This window comes from Palaemon carinicauda, unplaced genomic scaffold (genome assembly GCF_036898095.1).
Source record: "Palaemon carinicauda isolate YSFRI2023 unplaced genomic scaffold, ASM3689809v2 scaffold305, whole genome shotgun sequence".
In the NCBI taxonomy this organism is placed as follows: Eukaryota; Metazoa; Arthropoda; class Malacostraca; order Decapoda; family Palaemonidae; genus Palaemon; species Palaemon carinicauda.
Genome location: NW_027170722.1, coordinates 29,707 through 36,483, shown reverse-complemented (window position 1 = coordinate 36,483; position 6,777 = coordinate 29,707).

Sequence of the window (6,777 nt, the reverse complement as noted above, 5' to 3'; positions counted from 1 at the left end):
ACTTCAGAAGTTCAAACTTGCAGAAAATGTTATGTTGAACAGGTTGTCATAAGTCTTTTTATAGTTTTTACATGAAATATCTTTTAATGTTGTTACTGTTCTTAAAACATATGTTAATTGTTCATTACTTCTCATACAGTTTACTTATTTCCTTTCCTCACTGGGCTATTTTTCCCCGTTGGAACCCTTGGGCAAGCACTGCTTTACCAACTAGGGTTGTAGCTTAGCTAGTAATAATAATCATTATTTCCTCCTACGGTTATTGATGCAAAGAGACTCAAGAATAAAAATGATGATGATAATGTAATGTAGAATGGAATGGAAGCCTGTCTGAGTTATGGAAATGATCAAAAGTACTAAGAACATGCCAGTGTTGGGGAGGAGGAGTGTGGGGGCGTCAGCAGATCAGATGGATGAACGTGGTGAGGAGGGACTGGGGAGAAGATGAAAGGAACAAAAGTAGTTAGATGGAAAAAGTCGACACAAGCACCCTCACAAGGGCAGCCGTGACAGTAACTTACTGTATATACATAACTCTTTAGACCAATTAGTCTTTAGATATCATATTAAAAGTATAAAATCATTATGTAACAAATTTTATAAAAAGATTTAAAGCATTATCTAGGAGGTACCATAAATTTAACTATGAAATTTGGGCTATATTCATAGCTTGCCCCAGGGGTCTGGGAGGCCCTTCAGTGCCCAAGTTAAATTGAAATAAAACTCAGCAGTTAAACTATGAAGGAAAAGTTAAGAAGTTGAATAGCAGAGCAGATATAAGAAAGTGGATCCCAGAGGTCAAAACGTGGATCCATTTAGAAGACAAAGGGATGCTGCATTCACTCGTTTGAGATTGCCTGGAACTTGTCTCTATGGCTGCGGCTGTTAGACTATAAGTTATAGCCCACAAGAGTAGTTTGGTTCTTGTCTGATGTGTGGTCATAGCTTTGCAGGAGGTACTCAGCCCAAGACTACATTATTATTTGGCCGTCTATTTAGGAAGTCCTTGGCAAGCTAATGCCAGTTAAAAAAAAAAAAAAGCGTACTTGACCCCAGGTGCTATTCGTCTTTTCTTAAATTGCCTGTTTATATATTACATACCCTAAGCAGCAACCCCTATGCAATGTAGGAGGTATACTAACCGCAATAGTCCCTTACAGCACCTTCAACAATGATGCGTTTTCCCTTGATGGCAGTAGACTCTGATGAAGATATTGCATCACTAAATTCTTATAACAAGAAACTTACCTTAAATGTTTCCTTCCTATTATGACCAAGAACCAAAATAACATAAGTAAAAAATTCTTTAAACCTTACAATAAACCAAGACTATGGACAATCCATGCTTTTCCCTTGGACTATGATTTTGGATATCACTGCATGACCCCAGCTACCCACTTCTATGTGGGGTCGATGTTTCTGGTCAGCTTTCTCCATCTACCTCTGTCCCACACCTCATCACCGGTTAATCCCTTTGATCAAAGGTCATCCTTGATACAGTCTATCCACCTTCGCTTTGGTCTCCCTCTCCTTCTCGTTCCCTTGCATTAGCAGCCCATAAATCCGATTCAAAGGGAAGGGACAAACTTGGCAGCAAGGTTTCACATTTATCTACAAATACCTCTCATTTGGAAACTTAAATTTTGGTTACATAAAAGACGAACCAAGCTTATATATCTTTCTACTCCAAAAACCATAATTTCTATATCTTGGTAGAATCCTTAGTATCATTTCTGAGAACACATGTTTTTCTGCATCCCGGAGTGACAGGAGTGGCGTTTCTTTAGTTTTTGGTACAGATGACAAGACTTTCCAAGTTGAATTGAACTGGATGGTTGAAGAACAAAATTACTGCAGGTCATGAATGGGTACCGATGACAGAATGGAGCTGTCGGAAATATTCATTCCATGCAAATGGAATGTAATTTAGTGTAGCGTTATAAGTCGTATTTCAAGTCTTGTAATTCTTGACAGTAAAACCTTTATTTTGCATTCTTTTCTGGTCAGCAGTTGCCATTGTACTTCCATTAATGACATATAATATTTTACTTTTTGAATTCAATATCAATACAACACCATCCAACAGAGGATTGCAAGCATTGATATTGCTTAGTATAGCAGTAGAAAATGAGTAAGAAAAGCACTACAGTAATTAAATTCTGAATACTGCTTTCACCAACACAATAAGTGGAAGGAAAGGGGAGCAAATGGTGAATAGTCTAACTTTACAGCAATAATAACAGTTCCGTAAGAGGAATTCAGGTTCAAGACAAAGCTGCTAAGTTTTATCTATAAAGATAGCAGTACTTTTCTATATTTACATCAACAGTCAAAGTCTGCTAAGAAAAATTCAGGTCCAAGAGATAAAGCTGCAAAGACTTACCTACAATGATAGCTGTAATGTACCTCTATGTACCGGGTCACTGGCCGGAGTGAAAATACAATAATCCAGCCCCGTATTAGATGAATTATTGCATACCATGGTCTGCTGTAAGCGCAGGAGGATCATTAAATTTTGTCATCGATTAAAACGGGACAACTTAATAAGTAGGCACATAATTAGAGGATTTTGATCACAAAGATTACCTTGAGCTGTTCAGCTTTAGCTGAGAAATATCAGACTTGAATGCAAAACATTAAATAGATTTCTTACCAGATATACTTTTCCCAAAAGAGGAAATAATTTATCATTACTATCAACATTAGCGTGCGTGCTAGAAATAGGAATGAATGGCGAGCGATTGTGACGCAGTTCTGGTAGGCCCTGCTGCTGCCTCCGATGCCTTAGATGACCGCGGAGGTAGCAGCAGTAGGGGATTCAGCATTATGAAGCTTCACCTGTGGTGGATAACGGGGGAGGGTGGGCTGTGACACCCTAGCAGTACCAGCTGAACTCGGTTGAGTCCCTTGTTAGGCTGGGAGGAACGTAGAGAGTAGAGGTCCCCTTTTTGTTTTTGTTTCTTTGTTGATGTCGGCTACCCCCCAAAATTGGGGGAAGTGCCTTGGTATATGTATGTATGTATGTATGTATCATCATTAGCCAAGCTACAACCCTAGTTGGAACAGCAGGATGATATAAGCCCAAGGGTACCAACAATGTAAAATAGCCAAGTGAGGAAAGAAAATGAGGAAATAAATAAACTATACGAGAAATAATTAACAGAGAATTTAAATCATCTTAAGATCAGTAAGATTTGTCATATATTAACTATGAAGAGAGATAAAATCATTCACTGCAAGTGTGAATTTTTGAAGTTCCACCGATTCAAATGCCGGAATAGGAAGATCATTCCGCAATCTGGTCACAGCTGGAATAAAACTTCTAGATTATTGTGTATTGTTGAATCTTATGATGGAGGCACGACTGTTAGAATTAACTGCGTACCCACCCACTACTACATACAGGAAGGTACAGTCTGGGAAGATTTTGAGTGCAAAGGATGATCACTATTATGGAAAATCTTATAGGAGTTATTGGGTCCTTTGACTGGCCAAACAGTACTACATTGGATACCTCTCTCTCTCTCTCTCGTTACAGCTCATTTGGTCTTTGCCTACACATACACCGAATAGCCTATTCTTTCTACATTCTACTCCGACATCATACACCTGACAACACTAAGATTACCAAACAATTCCTCTTCGCTCCAGGAGTTAACTTCTGTATTGTAATCATTCAGTGATTACTTTACTCTTGGTAAGGGTAGAAGAGACTCTTTAGCTATGGTAAGCAGCTCTTCTAGAAGGACACTCCAAAATCAAACCATAGTTCTCTGGTCTTGGACAGTGCCATGGCATCTGTACCATGGTCTTTCACTGTCTTGGGGTAGTGTTCTCTTGCTTGAGGGTACACTCAGCTCTTGTTTTTTAAAGCTTTTAGTTTATATACGAACTATTTATTCTAATGCTGTTACTGATCTTAAAATATTTTATTTAATTGTTGATTACTTTAATTATAGCTTCTTTATTTTCTTTCCTCACTGGGCTATTTTCCCTGTTGGAGCCCTTGGGCTTCTCGCATTCTACTTTTCCAACTAGGGTTGTAACTTAGCAAGTAATAATAATATGATTTCTTTGAATGGGAAGGAATCTCCTTGTGATGTGGAAAACTATGATAAGGGATCTTCTACCCTTGCATTCTGAGCAGTCTTTTTGAGTCAAATTTGATTAAAACAAATTGTTCAGGTTTTTACACCTGAAGTTTCCGTCATGGCCTTAAGTGGCCCACAAGACGAAGATATTTTTCAAGTTTTCGTCATGGCCTTAAGTGGCCCACAAGACGAAGAGATTTTTCAAGTTTTCGTCATGGCCTTAAGTGGCCCACAAGACGAAGAGATTTTTCAAGTTTTCGTCATGGCCTTAAGTGGCCCACAAGACGAAGAGATTTTTCAAGTTTTCGTCATGGCCTTAAGTGGCCCACAAGACGAAGAGATTTTTCAAGTTTTCGTCATGGCCTTAAGTGGCCCACAAGACGAAGAGATTTTTCAAGTTTTCGTCATGGCCTTAAGTGGCCCACAAGACGAAGAGATTTTTCAAGTTTTCGTCATGGCCTTAAGTGGCCCACAAGACGAAGAGATTTTTCAAGTTTTCGTCATGGCCTTAAGTGGCCCACAAGACGAAGAGATTTTTCAAGTTTTCGTCATGGCCTTAAGTGGCCCACAAGACGAAGAGATTTTTCAAGTTTTCGTCATGGCCTTAAGTGGCCCACAAGACGAAGAGATTTTTCAAGTTTTCGTCATGGCCTTAAGTGGCCCACAAGACGAAGAGATTTTTCAAGTTTTCGTCATGGCCTTAAGTGGCCCACAAGACGAAGAGATTTTTCAAGTTTTCGTCATGGCCTTAAGTGGCCCACAAGACGAAGAGATTTTTCAAGTTTTCGTCATGGCCTTAAGTGGCCCACAAGACGAAGAGATTTTTCAAGTTTTCGTCATGGCCTTAAGTGGCCCACAAGACGAAGAGATTTTTCAAGTTTTCGTCATGGCCTTAAGTGGCCCACAAGACGAAGAGATTTTTCAAGTTTTCGTCATGGCCTTAAGTGGCCCACAAGACGAAGAGATTTTTCAAGTTTTCGTCATGGCCTTAAGTGGCCCACAAGACGAAGAGATTTTTCAAGTTTTCGTCATGGCCTTAAGTGGCCCACAAGACGAAGAGATTTTTCAAGTTTTCGTCATGGCCTTAAGTGGCCCACAAGACGAAGAGATTTTTCGACTTGAGTTACTATAATTTGTTATAATTGAAGAAAATTTAACTAAGCTGTTAAGATGAACCCAAATAATGTATTTTTGGTAAACCAGTATGACTAGTAATATAAGTTAACCCTTTTACCCCCAAAGGACGTACTGGTACGTTTCACAAAAGCCATCCCTTTACCCCCATGGACGTACCGGTACGTCCTCGCAAAAAAATGCTATAAAAATTTGTTTTTCATATTTTTTGATAATTTTTTTAGAAAATTCAGACATTTTCCAAGAGAATGAGACCAACCCGGCCTCTCTATGACAAAAATTAAGGCTGTTAGAGCAATTTAAAAAAAAATTATACTGCAAAATGTGCTGGGAAAAAAAATAACCCCCTGGGGGTTAAGGGTTGGAAATTTCCAAATAGCCTGGGGGTAAAAGGGTTAAAAGCTTCAGTCTAGCCAAAAAGTACATAACCAATATTTTATGTCTCTCGAGACCAGAACTAAGAGCATAATTGGTCCTCGAAAAGGATAGAGTTTGACACCTCTAGTTGAGCACTATCGATTATTATTATCAATATTACTAAGCATTATGAAGCTTCATCTGTGGTGGATAATGTGGGAGGGTGGGCTGTGGCACCCTAGCAGTACCAGCTGAACTCGGTTGAGTTCCTGGTTAGGCTGGAGGAACGTAGAGAGTAGAGGTCCCCTTTTTGTTTTTGTTTCTTTGTTGATGTCGGCTACCCCCCAAAATTGGGGGAAGTGCCTTTGGTATATGTATGTATGTACTAAGCTACAACCTTGGTTGGAAAAGCAGGATGCTATAAGCACAAGGGCTTAGAAGAAAAAATAGCCCAGTGAGGAGAGGAAATACATAAACTACAAAAGTAGTAATGAACAATTTGGAACTTTCCAACCCTTAACCCCCCAGGCCTTTTATTTTTTAAGCACATTTTGCAATATATATATTTTTAAATTGCTCTAACAGCCTTAATTTTCATCATAAAGAGGTCAGGTTGGTCTCATTCTTTTGGAAAATGCCTGAAGTTTCTCAAAGTTATCAAAAAGATGCAAAATAAAAATGTGAATAGCAGTTTTTCGCAAAGACGTACCAGTACGTCCATGGGGGTAAAGAGATGAGTTTTGTGAAACGTACCAGTATGTCCATTGGGGGTAAAAGGGTTAAAATAAAATACTTCAAGAAAAGTTACCACATTAAAACAGATCTTTCTTATATAAACTAAAAAGAGACATGTCAACCTGTTCAACATGACATTCACTGCAAGTTTGAACTTTTAAAAGTTCCATCAGTTCAACTACCTGATTAGGAAGATCCTTCCACAACTTACAGTCTGTGTTTGGTATCTTTAAAATTTATCCAGTTCAAACCCCCTACTTACAAATTATTGAAGTTGAGCAATGCTCATTTTTACAATGACAATAAAACTTACCAATAGGACATTGACCAATCGGATCATGGTCTGTTAAACAGACAAGCACAAGTGATGTAAACTTCAAAGTACTCAATTTGGAAGAAATTTTAAGCTTAACTCTATGCCGATACATAAGATTTCATTATACCGAACACAAAGACTGAA